General features: G+C 40.2%; 1 long non-coding RNA gene across 1 annotated transcript in view; it reads left to right on the top strand.

The window, feature by feature from the left end:
• The first annotated feature begins 598 nt into the window (after nt 1-598).
• The window catches only part of LOC309849350, a 135704-nt gene continuing 117580 nt past the window's right edge, over nt 599-18722 (top strand). The window contains exon 1 of the long non-coding RNA XR_014303666.1: nt 599-774. This is a non-coding gene — a long non-coding RNA (uncharacterized lncRNA). The remainder of the gene's footprint in view (nt 775-18722) is intronic.

The raw sequence follows: 18722 nt of genomic DNA, 5'->3' as shown, positions 1-18722 counted from the left end.
ATAATATGTAATATATTATAATATATATTAATATATATAATAATTACATATTATATATGTAATATATAATCATTTCTATATGTAATATATGTAATTATATATTAATTATATGTAATATATAATCATTTCCCATATCCCTCTTTTCATATATATATATATATGAGAGAGAAGTTACCAAGGATTGACTATGGAATAGAAGCTGGCTGAGGAGGGAAGGGGGTGGGGACATGAAGGAGGTAAGTGCAGTGAAAAGACAGCAGGATTACTGGATTGCAGGTCCAAGTGAGTTCAGAGGAGTTTTTGCATCTGGGGTTCTAGAGGGAGATTGCTGACACCTAGGGGAGGTGGTGTCATGGAGTTTGTATTACGGAATCATTGCAATGATTTGTTATGACAAGCTTATCTGACTGACCTGCATCGTGGGAGTGAGACCTTAAGGAGAGTGGAGGACAAGACCATCGGAGTAGAAGTGTTTGGTGAAGTGAGTGGCCAGGATGCTCCGTTTCACTTTCCTGTGTATTAACCTCAGCAAAAATTAAGACGGAAGTAGTGCTGGAGAGAGTGATAGGGAGGCCAATGTCAGTAAGTTATAGCTACGATGACGGGTAACAGGTGATATAGTCTGATAATGTGTGATTCAAAACCGAGATCTTTTGGGGTGAGAGAGGGAGAATGATCTGAAAGTGGCAATGAAGAGCGAGGAGGACCTCATCCCACATTGAAGCCGAACTTCTGAGGGATATGGAAGAAAACCTAACCCCTACTCTACTTCAGGTATTTGTCCTTGGGGGAAGTCAAGTTTTCTTTAGAGAAAACATGTGGCAGGACTGCTCCGGGAAGACTAGAGAGACAGGGGATTTTTGGTAATGATAGCCTATGTGTTCAAGAGAACACAGTAGATGGCCTTGGAAATTTGGAAGGAGGGGGATATTGGGGGGAAAACTGGGGTTACACAGAGTCGTATAGTGATGAGAAGTGACCTGGGAGTCTGAGGCCTCTTGTGGTGATTGACACCACTGGGATAGAAGGACTAAGGAGACTGGTTCAGGTAGACCAAAGGCAGATACTTAATTTAATTTAATATCTTTATTGAGAACTTTGACAGATTAACAACTGTATGTTTAAAGTGTACATTTCCCCAGCCTTATTGAGATATAACTGACCCTTAACATTATAGGTTTAAGGGTTATGATATGTTGATTTGATGCATTTATATATTGCAGAATGATTAACACCATCATGTTAGCGAACACCTCCATCACCTCACTTAATTACCATTTATTTTTTATGGTGAGAACATTTAGGATTTACTCTCAACAACATTCAAGTATGTAATACAGTAGTGTTAACTGCAGTTCCCATGCCATACATTAGATCCCAGAACTTATTTGCCTTATTGTACTCTTTGACCAAGGTCTCCTCATTTCCCTCACCCATGATGTTTTGACATGTATAACATTATGAAAAGATCACCACAATCAAGTAACTTATCCATTACCTCTTTGTGTTTACCATTGTGTGTGTGTGTGGGGGGGGTGTCAAAAGACTTAATCTAAGATCTTTTAGCAAATTTCAAGTATACAGTTCAGTTTTGGTGTTAACCTTCCCAGACTGGGCAAGAGCTCTCCAGAACTCCTTCATTTTGAATAACCGAATGTTTGTACCTTTTTACTGTCTCCTCATTCTCCTCCTGCCCCCGCTCTCTAGCAACTAGTGTTCTACTCTCTGCTTCTGTAATTTTAATTATTTTAGATTCCATATATAAGTGAGATGATGTAGTATCTCTTTCTGTGTTTTGGTTATTTCCTTCAGCATAATGCCTGCAAGTCCTACCTACATTGTCACAAATGACAGGATTTCCTTTCTGGTGGCTGAATGATACCCCATTGTACATCTATACTACATCTTTATTCATCTATTGATAGACATTAAGGTTGTTTCTGTATCTAGCTATTATTGTGAATAATGCTACAGTGAACTCGGGGGTGAAGATACCTCTTTGAGATCTGGATTTCGATTCGTTTGGATATATACCAAGAAATGGGATTGCTGGATCATATTTCTGTTTTTAATGTTAAGGAACCTCTGTACTGTTTTTCCATAATGGGCATATCAATTTATATTCCCACCAATAATACACAAGATCCCTTTTCCTCACATTCTCACCAACACTTTTATTTTTGATAATAGACCTCCTAGCATGTAAGGTGATATCTTATTGTGGTTTTGATTTGCATTTCCCTGATAATTAGTGATGCTGAGCACCTTTTCATGTACTGATGACCATTGGTCTTTTTTTTGAGAAATGTCTATTCAGATCTTTTGTTCATTTATTTTATTGTATTTTTCCTTTGCTCATTTAGAAAAATCAGGTTATTTGGTTTTCTGCTATGAGTTGTGTGAGTTCCCTATATATTTGGGGTGTTAATCCCTCAAGACAGATATGAATGAGAGGTTGTGAATGTCAGTCTGAGTGTTTGCATGTACAGAGGCACGAGTATCTGGGACTCTATCTTAACCCTTGGCTGTGGCCATTAACAAGGGTGGGGTCTTGTTGCTGGTGCAGAGCTCAATCTTCTCCCCTCTTAGGGAGGGATGATCCTGCTTCAAAAGTACAATGTTCCCTCTCTTACCTTATTAACGGAGTTAGGAATATCTGGGGAAGTTGGAAATTAATTCAAGCATGCAGGACCCCCTTGATATCCCAGGGAGGTATGTTCCTTCCCATCTTATATCTCTGATAAATATCCTGGCTTAGAGTAAATACATCAATAAATGCTTGCTGAACTGAAGAGGTAGGTGGTCAGGAAAAATGGGGGTAGTACTTTAGGAAAGTTCTTGCTCGGAGAAATAATTATTTTAAAGTCACCAGCATTTGGGTGTTAGCTGAAGGTTTAGTTGTGAATAAGTTTTTGCAGAATGATAATATAGAATATGAATTTTTAAAAGGTACAGTGGAACTCTGGGTAGGAGAGAGGGACACAACTTTTTTTTTTTTTTTAAGGCCATAAAAGAAAGACACTGAAAAGAAAAGGAGTAGTAGTCTAGCCGCTGGAGGTGGGAGTGGTACCTGTCTCAAAGAGAAGGGGAAGTGATCTGAGTGGAAAATTTCACTGAGAGGTTGAGTAAAAGGAGGCTAAAATGAGTTCCTTGGATCTGACCATAGTGAAGGTCATTGGTGATCCAAGCAAGGGAACTTTCATGGAGTCATGGAGCAGACCCATGGGAAGGGACTTGGGGACATTTGGGCATTGAGGAAGTAGATGTAATTCAGATGATTGTAGCAAGACTTAGAGAAGAAATATAGGACAGTGGGAAATATGAGTCTTTTTTAGTTTGGGGACTAGAATTTAGTGATTTGTCAGTTGCCTATAATACCCAGTGCTCATTATATCAGATGCCCTCCTTAATGCCCACCACACAATTACCCCCATCCCCCAACTCACTTCCCCTCCAGCAACCTTCAGTTTGTTTCCTACAGTTCAGAGTCCCTTCTGGTGGGTTGGGGGAGGAGCACCTGGATAGCTCAGTCAGTTAAACGTCTACCTTTGGCTCAGGTCATAATCCCAAGGTCCTGGGATAGAGTCCCACATCAGGTTCCCTGCTCAGTGGGGATCCTGCTTCTCCTTCTCCCACTCCCCCTGCTTATGCTTGCATTCTCTCAGTCAAATTAATAAAAATTTTTAAAGAAGAGTCTTTTGGTTTGCCTCCTTGTCTGTTTTCATCTTATTTTTCCTTCCCCTCCCTTATGTTCATCTGTTTTTGTTTCTTAAATTCCACATATGAGTAAAATCTTTCTCTGACATTTTGCTTAGTATAATACCCTCTAGTTTCATCTACATCATTGCAAATGGCAAGATGTCCTTTTTTATGACTAATATTCCATTGTGTGTGTGTGTGTGTATTTGTGTATGTATGTGTTTATCTATATCTATATATCACATCTTCTTTATCCACTCATCTATAGATGGACATCTGGGCTCTTTGCATAGTTTGGCTGTTGTGGACATTGCTGCTATAGATATTGGCATGTAAGTGCCTCTTTGAATCACTATTTTTGTATTCTTTCCATAAATACCTAGAAGATCAATTGCTGAGTCACAGGGTAGCTCTATTTTTAACTTTTTGAAGAACCTCCATATTGTTTCCCAGAGTGGCGATACCAGTTTGCATTCCCACCAACAGTGTGAGAGTTCCCCTTTCTCTATATACTCACTAACATTTGTCGTTTCCTGAATTGTTAACTTTAGCCATACTGACAGGTGTGAGGTGGTATTTCATTGTAGTCTTGATTTGTATTTCCCTGATGCCAAGTGACGTTGAACACTTTTCATGTGTCTCTTAGCCATTTGTTCGGCTTGTTTGGAGAAATGCCTGTTCATATCTTCTGCCCATTTTTTGGCTGGATTTTTTTATTGAAACACAAGTCTTATAAGTTTTAAGCATATTTATTTAATGATATAGAAAGAATAGGAAGATACAAAAAAATGATTGATGAAACAGACTCAGAAGATGAGGGGGTAATTAGATAGTGGGAAAATCTAATATTTATTGAGCACCTTCTGCGTACCATGGATCATGGGATTTTTATATGCATCAGGTCAGTTAAAAGGAATAACTTCACAAGAGTTGTTTTTCTGTAAATCCTAAGTTTACAGACCTTGGCTTAGAGAGGTTAAGCAACTTTCTCAAAGCCATACTACTAATGAAGTTAAGAGTCAAAATTCAAAACCCAATATGAGACCTAAATTTCTCATTTTTCTACCACATTACATGGTCTCTCATCTTTGAAATGAATGAGACTGAGGTTAGATAGGAAGAGCTGCACATATGATTGTAGAATGGAGGTAAACCTGAAGAAATTTATATTTGAAGCCCCTTCCCCTTTTTTTCCTGTTTAATCCTGATATCCATTCACCGGGATCCTCTCCACCCCTCTAAACTGAGATGACATTACCTCAATATCATTACAAACTTTTTTTAGGTCTCAAAATCTTCCACTGGTTTCTACAGATCACCAGGAACCGGCATTTTCACAGGCTCCTCTGAGTCTCTACACTGGCTTTTGACTAAACTAGTTCAGTTGACAGCTTCTCTTGCATCCTGTGGGAACTCTGATGCCTATGCCTCAAGTTCTGCAAAGCATTTGTGTTTGTGGTAGACCTCAGAGAAGCTTTTGATGGGAAGGAAAGAGAGGTATTTATCCTCGCAGCACAACTTCCAGGTGAACCTAGATCACTCTTGTGCTTAAAAGTCTTTTGGTTTTGCTCACTGGGATTTTTCATTGGCTTCTTCGTCCAAGGGTGCCAGCCTACTTTGCCTAACTAGTTGCTTCCTCCCTTTTTCCTCCTCACTTATCTTTCCTCTTTATCGCACTCTCCTATGTTACCCTTGAGAATGCTAAAATTTTCTCATTCTGTTCTGCAGAGAACTGCCCAAAGCCTCTACTCCCCTGTGCTGGTCTAAGCCTTCCATTGCGAATCCAAGTTTCTACAAGGTATGCATTCTGCTGATTAATATGTGGCACGATCCAGCTGCTGGGTTTTGATTTGTACAGTCTCTTCTGTGCAGATGGAAATAAGGCCAACTGCTGAGAGGGGGAGCAGGGAGAGGGCTTAGGAAGGGAGTGGTGATGTCAGTAGCCTTTGTAGGAAAGGAATGTTAAGGACACCCAAGGACTCTGCTGAAGCAGAGATTGTTGGCTTTTTCCTAGCAATCAACCCTCCAAGCAGAGAAAAGGTGAAAGATGGCTGGAGTTCTGTGGGGTAGGAAGCTTGCTGAGCAATCACAGGATAAAGCCAAAGACCTAAAGTTGTGTGAGGTACTAACAGACTGTCCCTGATTAGATGGGCTGTGAGTCTGGGACAGGGGGCAGTGAGGAAGTAGTACCAAGAGGGGAAGGTGACAGAAGAAGAAGAGGAAATAACAGGGCTCAACAAGATAGAAAAACAGGATCTGTGAGTAAAAGAGTGGACTGGGAGACGGTAGTGGTCAGAAAGGGGGTTTTGGAATTATGACCTAGCAGCTGGTTGGCCTTCCTGGCACTCTAGGACCTAGGACCTAAATGCCCAGTGCACTGGTACTGCCTCTGAGCAGTGGCTCTCCCATTCTCTCCCCATGACATACAACAGCCCACCCCAGCCTCACAAATGGAGGAGAAAGCCTCAGTAGGCAATCAAATCTCGCATTAGGTTTCATAGGTCTCCCAGCAGTATATGACTTCAGGTGGTTGTCTCGTCTTGAATGGAAAAGCTATACAATGGCTCAGTCACAGCTATTTCTTTCTCTCTCTAACCTCCCACTCTTTGCAGAGAACAATGTTCTCTTGCCTGCTGCTATACATATGGGGGCGAAGGGGAGTGGGCATTTTGACTCCCCGCTTGCCTTGAAACCAAACGCATCGATACTCCTAAAAGTCTCTCCAACGTACATTGACTCCGTTTTATCATCTGGGCCCATTGCTCACCTTCCTCCCCTCCCTACAGTATCCCCATATCTTTGTGTCCTTGTTTGAGTTTCTATTTACTGCTCTTCTAACCAAATGTCATCCGTGTTAACATCGTATTGGAAGAAAAGCAGAGAAGACCTGTCTTTGTGCTCATTAAAGGTGAGTTGTTGTTTAAGAAATGTGCCGTATGCCACAGGTAAGCCATCTGTCATCTGTGTATCCTGAAACAGCATCTTTTCTGCCAGCTTTTTTTTCCTCCCTTCTAGCTTCTGCCCTAAGTTATATCCCTAATAGCTTGATTTCAAGCACTATTGTGCCTATGGCACAGTTAGGGGCCACTTTAAAGTTATAATAAATGTCCTTAGTCACGGGGCCATATGGAGACTAGGTGGGTGGTACCATTAGCTGTAAAGCTTGAGGCAGATTTGAAGTTGTCTTGCCCAGAAGAGAGAATCACAAATCAGAAAAAAAAAAAAATGTTTTGATAAAATACACTAGAACAGATTTTAAGCTGTTCTACCGTCAAACAAGAGTCTTCCTGTTCTCAATTCAATTTTATTTCTCCCAGATGATTCCCAACGAAAGTTCCTGACAATACCAGCATGGATCCTGACAACCCTTGATCATGGTTCTCCCCACATCCAGGAGAGTGCTCTGTCAGCTCAGTGTTTATAGGGTTAGTTGGGAAAACAGTGGTAGTTTTCCATTAGTATTTCCCTGTGAATCTACAGATTTCCGAACTCACAAGTTAGAGTTTCCCTAAATCCTTTGTTTATCAGCCAATAAACTATAAGAAATCCTTGACTTGGGGGAGGGGGCATTTGCTTTCCTTCTAAAGTGATGTCATCCGCTAATTAGGCCACCTGCTTTTCTATCACATGGATTAAAATAGACCATGACTATAAGCAGATCGCAGACAGGCCCCCATCTCTTATTGTACCTAGCATATGTTTGGCAAGAAGTAGGCCTTCATGGCAGAAACGAGCTGTTTTTGGAGTTGAAAGGAGCCTATAAGGTTATCCACAGTGTCCTGTAGTTCAGGGTTTCCCAAAATGGGTTCCTTAGGGCTTAGAGAGGTACAGGTTAAAAGGTTGAGGTGGGGGAGAAGGAACATGAGAAGGGGTACTAGGGCTGTTTCAGGGTCAAACTGGTTTGGAAAATAATGTGATCAACAAAGTTGTTCTTTTATTATAGGATATACTAAGTCTTTAAAGTGCTTCTAAACCTTGTAAATGGCAAAAAGAAGGAACAAACGTGTGGTGCACTAGGGTGCAGTGCATCAGTTTGGGAAAGGCTGGTCCAGCCCAACCCTCTCAACTTATAGTTGAGAAAAATGAGACTTAATGAGGGATGACATACTCAGAAATATTTGATTTATTAGTTGTCACCTGAGATTAGGATCTAGACCTGTGTTTATTCTGGGTTTCTCATGGTGGGGAGGGTCACCACCAACACCCCCCCCCATATCCAGATAGTAGAGAAAAACACCCAAATAAATGAGACCCTAGCATGAATCTGCTGACAAGGGCTTGTTTTCAGCTTGACATTTCAAAGATTGATGCGTGTGACACTTAAGAATTACCCCAAACCTTCCCAGGTGCTTAGAGGAAGAACACATTTTCCTTCATGAACCATGCAGTTCTCTAATGTCTGATCTGTGTGAAAAGACGGCATGCCCGGGTTTATATTTTATTCATCTTAGCCCTAGTCATTACTTCACCAAAAGAAAAAAAAAAAAAAAAGGCAAACTATCCTTATAGAAAGAACCTTTACGGACAAATGCAAGGCCCTTTGCTGAAACTAGAGAAAAAATGAAATGCCAAGAAGAACAGCTAAACGTGCATGGAACACTAGACAGAGAGGTGTACATGTGATGGAGTGGGGGTGTCTTCTGAATCACTTCCCTAAATTTAGCTATGCAGTTTAAAAAAATAAGCCTTTAAGATCTGCTTCCCAGAAATCTTGTTATTTCTTTGCATATGTCTTACGTAAGTCTGTGCCACAGGCCTGCAGAATAATTAGATGGGAAGGGCACAGCCCTATTTCGAAAGAACCACCAAGAGAAATCCATCAGAATTTGTGAGGCTAAGAAACGCTGGAAAATCCAACCTTTGCCTTTTCTATGCACTCAGCTGTGAGTGGCGCCATCTATTGGGAGTGTTGTCTGTTAAGTGCTTCCCACCTAGATGTTGTGCGGTGATTGTGAGATTTGTTAATGTCTCCCTCCTGAATAGAGCTGTCCCTGTTGTCATTGCTTCCCAAAGCCTGTATCATTGTTCTTTAATTCCTGAGGGAGCATCTCTGTCACTCTCCTTTCCCATTTTTTTCTTTCTCTAACTTAACCCCATGACTGGCTCCAGAAAGTTAGATTCCAAAGATTTAGGAATCTATTGTTCTAGATTCTTCCAGTTTACATCTAGTAATTGCTTGTATGGTTTCTCTGAATTTCCTCTTAGCAGGTGGTACAGAGAGCATCTTCATGGTTGAGGCAGGGCTGTGTTGTATGCTGCAGAGGTAATGTCACTGAAGGAAGGTCAGTAAAAGTTGGAACAAATGCCTCCAATGTATTCCAGCTCCCCACTAGCTGCCTCTGACTGCCATGTTTGGAGTCAGTTTTGAGCACAACAATAAGGAGAGCAAAAGTGGTCATGATGGTAAACACTCCAGAATTCTCTCAAGCATCCTCTACTTGCCTGCACCCTCTCTCAGACCATGCTTCCTACATGAGCCTCTTTTCCTTACCTCCCCTTAACAAAACCTCTTCACAAATATGCAATCCTGACTTTATGTATTTCACATCTTCATAGGAGAGAACTCACTAATTCATAAAGTTGCTGAAATTCCTACCATGTGTCAATCCTTGTTCTAGGGATCAATTCAGTCAAGGTTCCTGCTTACACACTAGTAAGAGACCAATAAGAGACCAAGAAGTAAACCAATAAGACCATTTGTGTTAGTGGTAAATTCTGTGAAGAAAATAAAGCAAGGTAACATGAAAGTTATTTGGTGAGCTGCAGTAAGCACGAAAGTCTTCAGTGAGGAGATGACATTTGAGTCTTCACTTGAAGAGAAGGAGTGAAGTCTGGAGAAGGGTGTTCCAGCCATTGTAGCAGTGGTGTGGTGAAAGAGGAGGAGATAAATGGGATACTTCTGGAAGGTTTTAAGAGGGAAATCGACATCTAATAAAAGACCATGCCTTACCCTAACAGAATGACTGTATATGTGGAAGAACTTTCAAGACTGTGAAGAACAGAGACATGGTGAGTTGAGAAATGGATTCGAGAAATCAGGACTGTGGTTCTGACTCTGCCTGAAACAGCTGACCAACCGACTTTGCTTCATTACCTTCAGCTTTTTCACATAGAAAAATGATGAGGTCAGACCAATGAGTGCACGCAAGTCTTTTCATATCCTAACACACATAGAAAAGTATAGCTCTGCAGCATGCTCAGGAATAAATGGGGGCTCTGCAAGGCTGCCCCAGAAGCTGAGGCACACTCTGAACACAAGGGAGGGAATTTCTAAACTAGATGATCTAGAAGGTCCCTCTCAGTTATATTATCTTTAGATTTCCTCATTATGGCCCTCAATCCATACCACACAGACAACGGTCTATTCTAACTAGATGAAAGGGCACTATCAATGTAGGATGTAATGATTACTGTGGTAGATTACTGTGGTCTCTTACTTTGCATTTACCAAGCATCCTAAATAATCAAGCATTGTCATCATGTGCATTCTGCTACCAACCATGCAAATTTGCCAGATGCACTGAGTCTCCTTCTCTGCCACTTGGGTGGTAAATTCTATCCTGAAGTGTTCTGCCCAGCTTAGAACTAGTGGTGTTTCAGAGTGTTTGGGCTTTCTACTTAACAAATCTAGATTTTTTTTAATTTTTTACTTATTTTCAGCATAACAGTGTTCATTGTTTTTGCACCAAACCCAGTGCTCCATGCAATCCATGCCCTCTCTAATACCCACCACCTGGTTCCCCCAACCTCTTACCCCCTGCCCCTTCAAAACCCTCAGATTGTTTTTCAGAGTCCATAGTCTCTCATGGTTCACCTCCCCTTCCAATTTCCCTCAACTCCCTTCTCTCCATCTCCCCTTGTCCTCCGTGTTGTTATGCTCCACAAATAAGTGAAACCATATGATAATTGACTCTCTCTGCTTGACTTATTTCACTCAGCATAATCTCTTCCAGTCCTGTCCATGTTGCTACAAAAGTTGGGTATTCATCCTTTCTGATGGAGGCATAATACTCCATAGTGTATATGGACCACATCTTCCTTATCCATTCGTCCATTGAAGGGCATCTTGGTTCTCTCCACAGTTTGGCAACCATGGCCATTGCTGCTATAGACATTGGGGTAGAGATGGCCCTTCTTTTCACTCCATCTGTATCTTTGGGGTAAATACCCAGTAGTGCAATGGCAGGGTCATAGGGAAGCTCTGTTTTTAATTTCTTGAGGAATCTCCACACTGTTCTCCAAAGTGGCGGCACCGACTTGCATTCCCAACAGTGTAAGAGGTTCCGCTTTCTCCACATCCTCTCCAACACATGTTGTTTCCTGTCTTGCTAATTTTGGTCATTCTAACTGGTGTAAGGTGGTATCTCAATGTGGTTTTAATTTGAATCTCCCTGATGGCTAGTGATGATGAACATTTTTTCATGTGTCTGATAGCCTTTTGTATGTCTTCATTGGAGACACTTCTCCAATGAAGACAAATCTAGATTTTTAAGTGATGAGACAATCTACCACAATGATTCATTGAGGTAGATATCTTTATCATTTCCTTTCCTTTTTTCCATAGTACAAAAGAAATTTCTTCTAGCATAAAAAAGCAGTAGCCATAGTCTAACGTAATAAAACATAGAAACTGGAGGTATTAATATCAGAGGATCAAAAGTTATTCTATTGTAGGCACCTGGGTGGTTCAGTTGTTTAAGCATCTGCCTTCAGCTTAGGTCATGATCCCAGGGTCCTGGGATCAAGCCCTGCATTGGGAATCCCTGCTCAGCAGGGTGTCTGCTGCTATCTCTGCTCCTCCTCCCGACACCCTGCCCCCTGCTTCTGCTATCACTTGTGCTCTCTCTCTCAAATATTTTTAAAAATTACTACCATGAAAGGCAAATGTATGAAGATAGCAAGACTTGCCCTCTACTGGCCCAAGATCTGTTGTTTGACTCATACATTCAATAGTGCACATGTATTTGAACATACCATCCTTAGTGTCCTAGGTCCTTTGAGAACTGGCCTAGTATGTACAAACCAATGGAAGTCTACATTACATTTATTTCATTTTTGGTCTTAAAATCCCTTCTTCCCTCTTCATCTTTTAGCCTCTCATAATCACTTTTGTTCTGTGCCCCATCATGACATCAGTGCTCTGACTTCCTTAATTCCATCAGCCCATTCACCCCTCTCCAACCTCATTTATCTTCTCACTGTATATACCATGTGTTCACCAGGATCCCTTGGAGCCTTGGCCATGTACTTCATCCGTTCTCAAACATAGTAACTCCTTGGACTTTCCAGCACTACTAGCATTATAAAACGCAGACAACTGGGCATTGACTATGAAAGGGTCAACGCTGTGCTCTTTGTCTTGTTAACATGGGATCCCACTTAGTTGGTCACAGGCTCCTACATAAGTTATCTACATCTTGGCAGAAGGCTTGTTCCTGTGTTGTTTCATGGAAGTGGTCCTCATAGGGCAAAAGGTATGAAGAATTAAGGAACTAAAAAGTGAGAACATCAAACTCTTCTATGCCTTTTGTTCATTTAATAAGCTTCTGTTTTTGCCTATCTTTCCTTTCTTCTCCCATAACATGATTACAGTCATCCTCTCACGTGACTGACTTCAAATAACAGTTAAACATTTCTTCTTCTGTCCTGTCATTGAACACACACTGTAATCCTTTGTTTACATGTCTTTGCCCTTTCTAGATTATAGACTTCTTTCAACACTAAAAATACTTCATTCTTTTTTTACCTGCACAGCTTCTGAAGAGAAGCACAACATAATTCTTAGCTTTTTTGCTCTGTTGGTAGGATGTATTTCCTTCCTCTGGTTTCTGGTTTCTGGTTTCTGGTTTCTGGCCTCTGGCTTTGTTTTTTTGTTTTTGTTTTTGTTTTTAAGTGCAGTTTGAACATAATATAACTAGGTGTAGATTATTGGTATTTATCCTGCTTGGTGTTCTCTGAGGTACTTGGAACTGTGTTTTAATATCTGTCATTAATGTGGAAAAATTATCTGCCTTGATTATTTCAACTGCTTCTTCTGTTCTCTTGTCTCCTTCTCGTTTATTACTATTTTGTATGTGCTAGTGCCTTTAGTTATCCCAAGGTTCTTAGAAATCCTGTTCCTTTTTGTTATTCTGTTTTTCAGTTTGGGAAGTTTCTTCAGAACCATTTATGATTCCCTTAGCCATGTCCAGTCTCCTAAGAGAATTCCAAAGGCATTATTTATTTTACAATGCTATTTATTTCTATTATTTTCTTTTGATTATTTTTTAGAGTTTCAATCTCTCTGCTTACATTACCCATCTTGCATGTTTACTTTTTCCATTAGAGTCCTTAACGTATCATAGTTATTTTAAATTCCTACTCTGATAATTTCAAAGTCTTTATAATTACAGAGTCTGATTTTGATGTCTGCTTTATGTCTTCATGCCAGAAACATGGGGAACTTTTTCTTCAGTCTTCACTTCAAAAATCTGGTGGGGCTCCTGGCTATAAAACTCATGAAAGTATAAGGATCCCCCCCCCCTCAAGGCTGAACTTCCAGAAGTTTAAGTTTTCAAGATAGTCCATATTCTATCTCCAGCAATTAGTCAATTACTCTTGAATACTCTTAGCTAATTCCTGCAGCAGGTTCTGTTCCAGGCACATTGTGGTTCTCTGTATTTACCCATCTCTCTAGTTTAGGGGGTGGCCGTTTGGCTTCTGATTTCTATTCTGTCTTCAATCTAAGAAGAGCAATTGATTTTTCAGTGCAGTATCTTACTTCCTGTGAGACTGGCAGCTGTGGGTGGGCTTTTTATTTATCTTTGAAGCCATTTTAATGACATAGTCATTCAACAAATATTTGCTGTATCAAAACCTAAAAGGACAAAGGAAGGAAGCACTAAATTAGGGGACTATTCCTTTAAAAATATTAGGCTTGTTTCCAACTGTATTATAAAAAAAGGAGCTTTACTTTTTGTTACTGATTATGTTTTTCTTCTGGCTTTGTTTTTGGCAAGAGTTAAATACTTGTCCAAACTTTCTCACCTATGATCAGATTCCACCTTCTCAATTTACTCCTTACTTGCTCTGTCTTCACATGGCACCAGATTTGGGGTTCTTATTGACACAACCCTATAGAGTTCAGAGTTTTTATGCCCCAGTTTGAATAAAAAACCTTGTATCCTACCATCATCCACCATGACTGCCCTGAGTTTCCTTCTCCTCAATCTTAACATTTACTCCTATCTTCCTTTCACTAGGTAAACTTACTGAGCAGGTTATTAATCAACACTAGGAACTCAGCAGAGTGTTTTTCAAGGATTATTTCCTTGGTTCCCCTTAACAAACCATGAGGTAAATGTAATTTCTACTTTTAGAAAATATAGAATTCTGGCGTAAAGATGACAAATACCCTAATTCACATAGATAGTAAGTAGCAGAGTTAGATTTTCAATCTCCCCTCTTCTTTGTCCAATCTCAGGGCATCCATCTGTCCATCCTACAAGCAAATACCTAGCACCTATATGTTACAAACACAGAACTAGGTGCCTTTCTGGATACAAAGATAAATCACATGTTTTTGTCAACAGAATAACCATCTTCTTCTTGGAGTAGCAGGTACGAGAAGATAAAAAAAATGGCAGAAAGAGGAATAGAAAGGGTAGAAAGAGAGAAAGCCATTAATCCACACACATCTATACAGTGCTTCCAAAGCAAATAACTTCTATTTCTCCCTTTCAGTATTAAATAAATCTAAGACTTAGCCCTTTGGTTCTTGAGAATTTAAACCCAAGCCAGAAGGTCTTCAAAAGTTGTTAATAAAAATATGCTCCCTCTTGGGGTAGCTGGGTGTCTCGGCTGGTTAAACATCCAACTCTGGATTTTTGGCTCAGGTCATGATCTCAGAGTTGTGGAATCAAGTCCTACATTTGGTTCTGTGCTAAACAAGGAGGCTTCTTGGGATTCTCTCTCTCCCTCTTCCCTCCCTCACCTTTAAACTAAATAAATAAATCTTTTGGGAAAAAAATGCTCCCTCCCAATATGCTCTCCAACCTAGTCAAAGAGAGAATGCTGAGAGGGGATATCTTAGAGCTATAAGACCAGTGCCGCCACCTCCTACCCATCATATCACCAGGAGGATTCACTAGTCTATGACCAACTCTGGAAAAAAAAAATGCCCCTAGTACCACCTTTGCATCCTGCCTGGGCATATAGCAAACTGGAGATGGGGAAGAGCAAATAAGAGAATGAAAGACCTGATTGTTCGTGTGCCCAATCTAGGGATTAGTATTAAACATTCTATCAGTATCAGTATAATACACATTAGTATCTTATACTCTAGTGTTCTACTGTACCACAGCTTTTTAAAGATTCATGAATGTCCAAATCTGAATTGCAATGATAGAAGTTTGGGTACCATCTACAGAGCGGAGGATGTGTGACAGAGTAGGTGGATGGAAGGGAGAGAGTAAATGAAACATGAGAAGACAGGATATCATGACCCCTTAGGGTAGGAAGAAACCTTGGAGGTTACTTAGAGTTCTACTACTCCAATGCTGAAGAGTTGAGTGGACCTAACCTCTCATGAACTGTCAGAGCACTGGAACCTAGTTCTCCTCTGACAGTGTGTTAGTGAGCAGTGTACTTACTATACCACTCCAAAAGTGGATAATAAGTGTGATGATAAGTAATAGTAGCTGGCTTTGTGAGCAGCTAACCCCTTCTACCAGATGAGTGACACCCCAGGAACAGTTTTTACTTTTCATTTTCTCTTAATACATTTTGCTAGTGCTTAAACAGCATGAAAAATATAATCCCTGCCAACTAGTTTAAAAATTCTTGAATGGAAACATACCTCATGGAGGTTACCGATATGACATTCATTTTATAAGCCCAAATATTTTTTTCCTTCTATCATCCATGCAGAACTTGCTTCCTAGATTCCAACCTACAAAGTTTCTTCTGCTTCTCCTAATGTATCCCCCATTTCCACAGCTTCTAGTTTCCTCTTCTCCAAAGACTTGGGGCAGCCAGACCTCTGATGCGCCGGAGCTATTTGGAATTAAACTTGTTATTTAACTCTCTAAAATTCCGTTTTCTCTTTTGAAAAATGGGGATGATGAGAAGTTGCTTCATAGTTACTTCAAGGTTAAATGAGATCATATAGGTAAGGACTATAGCTCAGACCATAATAAGAGCATAATGATTGGTAGCTCTTATATTTAGCCACTGATTTTTGTTTTCATTTCTTATTCATTTTTCCTATTCTCCCTGTTTTTTTTTTCTTGGATCAGAAAGCCATTTTTGAGTTTTCTGAGATTTTCTATTTAAGGCAACCCCCTTTATAAAGTCCAGAGGTTTGCTCATACATCAGAATGCTTTCAACCCATAATTGGAAAGATCTGTGATGAAGATAGAAATGTCATAATGTTTATTCTGCCTGGGAGGACCTGAAACTTCCTTTTCAACTTACTGTAGTACAAGATCTATACATAGCAGCTTCAAGTAAGAATTGTTGCCTGAGGGCTGAGAGGTAAATTGCTGCCCTCTTGTACCCCAGACCCCATGGATATTTGACTCCAGCCATCATAAGATTATTAGTTAACAAAAGCAATCAAAAGGGGACTGGGAGGACAGAGTCCCATCTTCCCCACTTAAATATGCATGTTCCATCTTCATACTCAGAGTTACCACCTGGCTTCTGGGGCCACACCCAGAAAGAACAAGAGCAAGAAAGACTTGGAAACATTCCTGCCAAACTATGTTCTCAGATGGCCCCAAGGGTACCTACTGAAATATGTATAACACTAGTCACTTAGAAATATATCTCATTAAATGAGTTTTTTTTAAAAATGGAAAATAATTTATAAAGATAAAAATAACTCAGCCTTGCCACAAAAGTACAAAAATAAATTCTGTACCTTCTATGCTTGATTCAGGGAGGGAGAAGGGGAATATGAAAGAGAGCAATGGGTGGGGGGATGGGGACAGGATGGGGGTGTGTATGGGGACAAGATAGAAGAGGCAGGGGGCGAGGAGAGGGAGGCGGGGCGTGAGGATTCAAGAGTGAAAGAATACATTATGACTAAAATAAAAACAAGATACTTAACCAACCAGCAATGCTGCTCTGAGGCTAGGGATCTTGGGCAGGATAATGGAGGGGAATAGAATTCCTTAAAAAAAAAAAAAAAAAATCTATTGCCTAGTTCAGAGTTCATCAAGTCCTTTCCAACACAGTACTCTGTTTTTAGACAATGTTACACCACAGGGGAAGGAATTCATCCAGCCCTGGTTCCTCTTCCTCCCCCACACCTTTTAGTTACAGGGCTCTGTAAGCAAAAAATAATAAAGAGTTCTCAGAAGGTCCTTTCCTTCATGCTTTAAAAACACATGGTGCATGTTCTGGCTCTGACATAACCTTGGATCCTACCAGGCTCCCCCCTCATCACTTGCTCTCATGTCGATGTACCCTGGAGTTCAAAAACTTCAGCCGTGGTCCTGCCTCAGGGCCTTTGCACTGCCTGTTCCTTCTGCCTGCCCTTAAGTTCTTCTCCATGACCCAGAGCTGCCTAGAGAAGCATCTGTGACTACCTGTAAGGTTTGTTCAGCTCCAATTACACTGAAGAGTAGTAGTCATACTTATACTTTTAAAAACGGAACATGTAATCACAAATGAGGATTAAGCACTCTTAGAGTGGAATGACTTTTCCTCTGCTTGTTTCTATCCTCTGCCTGGAGCACAGCCATCTGCAGAGCTGGGAATATAGGAAGTAGGGGCATCTCTTGCATGCACTGTATAAAAACCCCATCATTTCACAATCCTTGTGTTCTAGGCTCATAATACATCAAGTCAATAATTGTGAGCAGTTATAGTAATGCACAGTTCTAAGCAGTTTTTACATAGTTGTAAATTCTGCTTTAAGCTGTCACCGATTACTGTGAGGCATTCTGTCCAAAGCTTACATGTGCTTGCTCTGATTGCCGGCCTGCTGCCCTTAATCAGCTGAACTGAACTAGAGAAGTCTTCCAGTGCCATTTAGAAAAGGAAGAAAGCATGTCCTGAAAGCTAGAAAGCCCAGAAAGGGAGCTCCAGTTCCCACCGGTGAGAAAAGGGAGGTGGCATGCATGTCTTAGATCCAGTGTCAGAAGACAGGGCTCCAACCCCAGCTCCTCCGCCTTGTCTATTCTGTAAGCTTAGGAGAGAGCTTAAATATATATGGTCAAGTTTTACCTCTTTTATCTCTTTAATAAGCCACTGTTACTTTTTACTCATAGTAATAAAACAGCTAACATTTATTGAGTACTTACTATATTCCAGGCACTGCTGAAAGGGAGTATATATACTTATGTTCACATACAAATTATATATATGTAAATGTACATATTTATTAATACATCTAGTAAAGTGCACAGATTTTAAGTGCAAAGTTACATATTTTACATATCTGTTTTTACATATCTTACATTTTTAACGTATCTATATATTTGTAAAACCATTACTCAGATCAAAATATAGAGCAATATCAGCGCTCTTCCTCCCAATGAATAACCTCCAAAAGTAACTGCTTATTTGACCTCTACTGCAATAGATTAATTATACCTATTCTTGACCTTTATATAAATGGAATGATACAAAATGCATTTTTTCTGGCTCTTTCCATGAAATTTTTTCCGAGAGTCACCTATGAACCATGTCGCCATAATTTGTCCTCTTATTCTTGTATAGCATTTCATTCTATGAATAAATTTTATCCATTTTGTTATTGGTGAACATTTGGATTGTCTCCAGATTTTGTTGTTCTTGAAGACTCTTGTCTCTTGTTCAGGTCTTTTGATGGGCATATTTCCATTTTTTGAGGATATACCCAAGATGAAAAGTGATGGACCTTGGATTTATTCTGTTTACCTTTAGTAGAGCCTGCAAGGTGGTTCTCCAACATAATTATACCACTTGCATTCCCACCAGCAATATAGGAGTGTACCAGTTGCTTTTGTATTCTCACCAGCGATTGGCATGTAGTTTTTTTAATTTTATCCATTCT

Source organism: Mustela nivalis, assembly GCF_964662115.1.
Source record: "Mustela nivalis genome assembly, chromosome: 16".
NCBI classification, from domain to species: Eukaryota; Metazoa; Chordata; class Mammalia; order Carnivora; family Mustelidae; genus Mustela; species Mustela nivalis.
This window is presented reverse-complemented; position numbering and strand designations above follow the sequence as displayed.